This window comes from Oratosquilla oratoria, chromosome 19 (genome assembly GCF_046742065.1).
Source record: "Oratosquilla oratoria isolate Oo_2021 chromosome 19, ASM4674206v1, whole genome shotgun sequence".
Classification (NCBI taxonomy): Eukaryota; Metazoa; Arthropoda; class Malacostraca; order Stomatopoda; family Squillidae; genus Oratosquilla; species Oratosquilla oratoria.
In genome coordinates, this window is record NC_134795.1 from 16,954,436 (window position 1) to 16,961,046 (window position 6,611).

Genomic DNA, 6,611 nt, shown 5'->3' on the forward strand with positions numbered 1-6,611 from the left:
AGATGCTGTGATGACTTGTCATCCAGGAGGAGCCAAGATAAGAGGGAGGGAGGAGGGGGGGTGAATGGGAGTGGATTTCATGCCTTTGTTTTTGGCTACCTCCTTTTGTAAGGGGGAAAAAACTTTTGGTATGCATGTACATTTTGCTCCAGTGTGAAAGAAAATAGTATAGAGTACAGTTATGTGAATTAAGAAAATAATTCAGTTGAAGCTCTTCAAAAATGTTTTGTTGAATAAGATATTAGAAATAGCAAAAATATAAATTTCTTCAATAAACATGACTAAACCCATTTTTGGTTGAATAAAATCCCCTGACAGCAGACTTTCATTCTTTCGTTGTGGCTGAGGTGTGTCGCTTATTCAAAGACAACGACGACAAGAATTTATGTAAAAAACCCAGGCTTTTCTTTTTCTTTTCTTTTTTCAAGAAACCTGGACAGATTTTGTATTTCCAAAATCCTAGGATAATTTTTGAAAGACGTTTTTGATGCTAATATCAAGGATTTACGAATATTAGAAGATCCTAATGGATAGAGAATCTTCTACACAAAGATTTTCATGCTAGAGCGAGAGAGATCAAGAGATCAAGAACCACTCTATCAAACCTACAATAGCTACATTTTTTCACATTTGAAAAAAATATTAAACCCATCCACCTGCTTACAACTAAAAGGATTAAATCCTCTTCCCTGATGTGATAAAGGATTGGATCCCGTCACCTTTCAGAGTCCTTCAGAGGAGAATGAATGGAGACATTCATTTCATTTATGAAAAGCGAGAGTAGTATCCTCGTCCTTATACACACAAACACAAACTCTTTTAGCTTGTGTCAACTGTAATCTAAATTTTCTTAAAGCGTAGGTATCCAGAACTTACCAGATTTTTTTCGTCCTTTACCCTAGCCTCCTTCCTCTACTCTTCTTCTTCTTCCTCCTCCTCCCGTCCACTACGTTGGCATTTCCACCGCCAAGTATTTCATCATGCGAAGAAATGACTTCGTAGTGCGTCAAATTGAAACAAATAAAAAAGGACAATTGTGTCAACGTCCTGTCCTTTTTTCCGAGTTTTATTGTCTTTTTCCAGCACCTGCTGATGAAATATAGGACTTGTCTTGAAATATTGCAATAGTTGGGGAAGGCGGGGGGGCGAGGACTAGGGAAGTGGATTGCTGTGTGTGTATCAGTTTAGGGATTAGGTGGAGGCGAAAGAAGAGGAGGAGGAGCAGGAGAAGGAGGAGAAGAAGGAGGAGATAGAGAAGGAGAAGGAGGAAATGGAGGAGAAGGAGGAGAAGAAGGACGAGGTTAAGGAGGAGAATGAGGAGGAAGAGGAGGAGGAGGAGGAGTACGATATGTATTACTTTAGGAATTTAGTGGAGGAGGAGGAAGAGAAGGAGAAGGAGGTAGAGAAGGAGAAGGAGGAAGAGAAGGAAGAGGAGGAGGAGAAGGAGAAGAACAAGGAGAAGGAAGAGGAGGAGGAGGAGGAGAAGCAGAAGGAGGAGGAGAAGAAGGAGAAGAGAAGGACGAAATGAAGGAGGAGAAAGAGGAGGAAGAGTTGGAAGAGAAGACGAAGACAAGGTGAAGGAGGAGAAGGAGGAGGAGAAGGAGGAGGAGGAGGAGGAGGAGAAGGAGGAGGAGGAGAAGGAGGAGGAGGAGGAAGAAGAGAAGGGTCAGAAAGGTTCAGATTTTTTATGGGGATTAGGTAGGACGCAGGAAAAGGAGGAGGAGGAGAAGAGAAGGAGGAGGGGATGGTGTGACGAGGGATAATTGTGAGTCAATATGGGTTTAGGAATGGGTTTAAGGATAGGGAGGAGGGAAACGGATATGGAGGTGGGGAAGAAGATGGGGAAGATGAGGAAGACGAGGTAAGTGGGGAAGATGGGGAAGAAGAAGCTTCACCATACGAGGGTCCTTCTCATTCGGATTCTGGTGCAGCACATGGGTAAATGTGATTTGTCGGACACGAAGATGATGACGAGGGTGAGGAGGAGGAGGAGGAGGAGGAAGAGGAGGAGGAAGAGGAGGAGAGGGAGGAGGGTGGTCGTTTGGGAGAGATGGTGGAAGGGGGAGGGGGAGGGGGAGGGGGGAGGGGAAAGAGAGTGGGGAGGGGGTAGGTAGGGGGAGATTGAGGGTGAGGGGGGAGGGGAGAGGGGAGGGGGAGGGTAGGGGGAGGGGAGAGGGGAGGGGGAGGGTAGGGGGAGGGGGTAGGTAGGGGTCCTCTGAAATGACCATAAATAATTTTGGCGACGTGAGGGTGAAGGAGGGAGGAGTACGATCGAGATGAATGGAACAAGACTTCCATGTCGGTGACTAAGACCAGAAGAAGGGTACCAACATCCCCGTGGGGCTGGCTCCTCTGGATAGAGGACCCATAACACTTTGGGCAAAGGTGAGGATCGTTGCCGGGAACTAAGCGTCTTTCTGTTTCAAAAATAGAACATTATTCCGCTAGACAATCGTTTGACGATCATCGTTGAGCGATGATCGTACAGAGGAAATCGTACCGGTAGAAAGCAAAAGGTTCTGTGTCTACTTCTATCAACACCCTTCCTTATCGGGTAGTCCTTTTTCTTTTTAATTTTTTTTATTGTTTCTGTCTAGAGTCATTTCATTGTGTAATCATTCATTTGTTTATTTATGTATCTATTTATCTATATATTTATTTATCTTTTTATTTATTTGTTTATTTATTTATTTACCTACTTATTAATTTATTTTTATTTATCTGCTTATATGTTTATCTGTCTATCAATTAACTTATTCATACATATGTATATTCATTTACGTATCTGATTATCTACCTACTAATTGATTTATTTATTCATATATCTATTTGTTTATTTTTGTTTCTTTATTAATCTATCTATTTGTTTATTTATCTATTTCTTTATTCGTTTATTGATTTGTTCGTCTATATATTCATTAATCTATCTATTTTTATGTATGTATTTGTTTATTCAATTTCTTTGTTTATCTATTTATTCATATATACATTTATCTATTTATCTGCATATTTGTTTGTCTATTTATCTATTTGTGCCTTTGTTTATTTCATCTATTTGTCTATTTATTCATAATGTATTTATTTATCTATTTAATCATCTACCTCTGTATTTATTTATTCGTTATGTATTATTTATCTATTTATTTCTCTGTTTATGTATTTTTTCATTTATTCATTATTTATTCATCTATTTATCTATTCATGTATTTGTCTATCCAGTGTATATACTCATTTATTCATATTTGTATTTACTTATCTATTCACGTATTTGTTCATTCATTCATTATGTATTCATTTATCTATTTATTCATCTATTCATGTATTTGTTTATTCAATCAATTTGTTGATCTATTCATTATCTGTTCCTTGACTTCGTACCCGGCGACCGACAGCGTCAGTTTGCAGCTGCAAGGGTGAAGACGCGGCGATTCCAGTTCAGCCCACAGCGATTTCCATTTCCACCTTCCTCACTCGACGCCGGAGGAACAAGACGAAGGGACTGACTGTCTCAACGAGAAACTGAGGGGGGGGGGAGGGGGGAGAGGGAATAGGGGAGAGGAGAGAGGGAGGGGAGAGGGAGAAGAGGTGGAAGAGGGAGAGAGGAAATGGGAAGGGGGAAAGGGAAGAGGGGAGAGAGGGAGGGGTGAGGGAGGGGAGAGGTAGAAGAGGTGGAAGAGGGAGAGAGGAAATGGGAAGGGGGAGAGGGAAGAGGGGAGAGAGGAAGGGGAGAGGAGAGAGGGAGGGGAGAGGGAGAAGAGGTGGAAGAGGAAGAGAGGAAATGGGAAGGGGGAAAGGGAAGAGGGGGAGGGGGAATGGGAAGGGGAGAGGGAATGGGAAAGGGAGGGAGAGAGGGGAAGGAGGAGAGTGAGAGTATGAGTTTTCTTTTTCTTTTATCTTCCTTGTTTCCTGGTTCCCCTAATTTCGTCTTTCTTTGGCCCGTTTTCTTTTTATATCTTTCTTAGCGGTTTGTACATACTTTTTTCTTTTTCTTAATTTATTTTTTAATTTCTTTCTTTTTCTATTTTTTCTTCTATTTTTTTCGTACATTCATTTGTAATTGACTTCGTTTTTTTTTTCTCACTTTATTTATTATTTTCTTGTTACTTCCTTTTCAATTCGTCCTTTATTATATTCTTCATTACTCCCTCTCTGTATCTATGACCTTCTCTTCTTTTTCTTATATATTATTCAATTGCTCTTTAACTCACTCTTTATTATCTTCTTATTTGTGTCTTCCTTTATTTTTTCTTCTTTTTCATATTATTTTCTGTTTCCCCTAATTCCTTTATTTCTTCTTCTTTTGTTTTTTCCTCATTTTATTCTTCATTACTTGTTCTTCTTATCTACGTCTTTCTTTCTGCTCTTCTTTCTTACTGTCTTTACTTCTCTCCTTTTTATTTCGTTCTTTCTTTCTTTCTTTTTTCTTTTTTTCTTCCTGTTCTTATTCTTTTTGATTAATCTTATATATTATTATTCTCTTGTTCTCATCTTTCATTTGTTTCTCACGTTATCTATATTTTTACTTATTCTATCGTCATCATTTCTCTCTATCTCCTTTCTTTTCTTTTTCCTTCTCTCCTTCCTTATGAAAAATGAGTTCAGAAGAATTCCCTAAATTTGAAGTTCATAATAAAAAAAACTCAGTTTATGACCAAAATTCTAAGTTTAGACTCAAAAGTTTTAATTTAAACTCCAGAGTCGAAATTTTGAGTTTCGACCCGAATTTTCTAGTTTAGACCCAAAAAAGAAAATGTGACCCTTCCTGACGTCATGGCGCCGCTCAGTCCAGGCTTCCCACGGAGATCCACTCTACTGTCGTCGCCAGAAAAACTTTTTCCAGTTTTTGGGGACATTTTCTTTCACTGAATACAATGACTTATAGGGGTTAAAAAAGACATTTACCTCTCTTCGTCTTTTTCCTCCTCTTCCTCCTCCTCCTCCTCCTCCTCCTCTTCCATTTACTCCTCCTCTCCCTCCTCCTTCTCTTCCTCCTCCTCCTAATCCTAATCTTCGTCCTCCTCTTTCTCCTCCTCCTCCTCTTCTTCTTCCTCACTCCTCTTCCTCCTCCTCCTCTTCCTCATCCTTTTCCTTCTCATCATTTTCCTCCTCCTCCTCCTCCTCCATCTCCTCCTAATCCTCCTCTTCTTCCTACTCTTCCTCCTCCTCTTCCTCATAAAACCTCCTCTCTCTCCTCCTCCTCCTCCTCATCCTCTTACATCTCCTCCTCCTCTTCCTCCTCCTCCTCTTTCTCCTCCTCCTTTTTTCCTCCTCCTCTTCCTCCTCCTCCTCTTCCTCCTCCTCCTAATCTTCGTCCTCCTCTTTCTCCTCCTCCTCCTCCTCTTCCTCCTCATTCCTCTTCCTCCTCTTCCTCTTCCTCATCCTCTTCCTCCTCCTCCTCCTCCTCCTCCTCCCTCTCCTCCTCCCTCTCTCCTCCTCCATCTCCTCCTTTTCCTCCTCCTCTTCCTCCTCTTCTTCCTCCTCTTCCTCATGCTCCTCCTCTTTCTCCTCCTCCTCCTTTTCCTTCTCTTCCTCCTCCTCCTCTTCCTCCTCCTCCTCCTCTTCCCCATCCTTTTCCTCCCATCATCATCATCCTCCCTTTCCTCCTCCTCCTTCCTTTCCTCCTCCTCCAATTCCTCCTGATCCTCCTCCTCTTCCTCCTCTTCCTCCTCTTCCTCTTCCTCCTCTTCTTCTTCCTCCTCTTCCTCCTCCTCTTTCTCCTCTGCCTCCTTTTCCTCCTCTTCCTCCTCCTCCTCCTTTTCATCGTCCTCTTCCTCCTCTTTTTCCTCCTCTTCCTCCTCCTCCTCTTTTTCCCTCTCCTCCTCTTCCTCTTCCTTCTCTTCTTCCTTCTCCTCCTCCTCCTCTTCCTACTCCTCCTCCCTATCTTCTTCCAACTCCTCCTCCTCCTCTTCCTTCTCTTCCTCCTCCGCTTCCTCCTCCTCTTCTTTCTCATGTTCCTCATCTTCTTCCTCCTCCTCTTCCTCCTCCTCCTCCTCCTCCTCTTCCTCCTCCTCCTCCTCCTCCTCCTCCTCCTCGTCTTCGTCTTCGTCTCCGTTCTCATCCTCATTACCTAACATGTTTTTCCTTCTTTTCTTTTTTTCACTCCTCGCGCGAGTTCTCAGAATTATATCTCAGTTTCTCTTTCTTTTTCTCTCTTTCCTTCTCTAAGCTATTGTGTGTGCGTTTGACCTCCTCTGGCCTCTTCCGTACCTCGCAGTACTTTCCTCTCTTACTCTAGTTTCTAGTGGCCCTTAGTCTATCATCTCCCCCTCTTAACTTACGAATTACTCGGTGCGATTATCGTTCGACGATGATCGTTCACGATTTAACAGTGATCGTCAAACGATTACTTAGAGCAATAATTCTTTGGTTTTAGCGACTCTAGAGGCAGACCCCATCACTTTCAGTTCCCGTCTCTCCTTAGTGACTGGTTTAATTCTGTTTACTGTTCCCATATATTGTTTTGTATTCCTTCCTTCACTTTCCTTCACTTAATCTTCTGTAGCAAATAATGTTTCTTGATGGGGTCAATAAAAAGGAGGTATAGCTTTTCTTCTTTTCTTCACTGATTCTCTACAACGTTATTGTCTTAGGTACACCTGAAGACTCCCGCT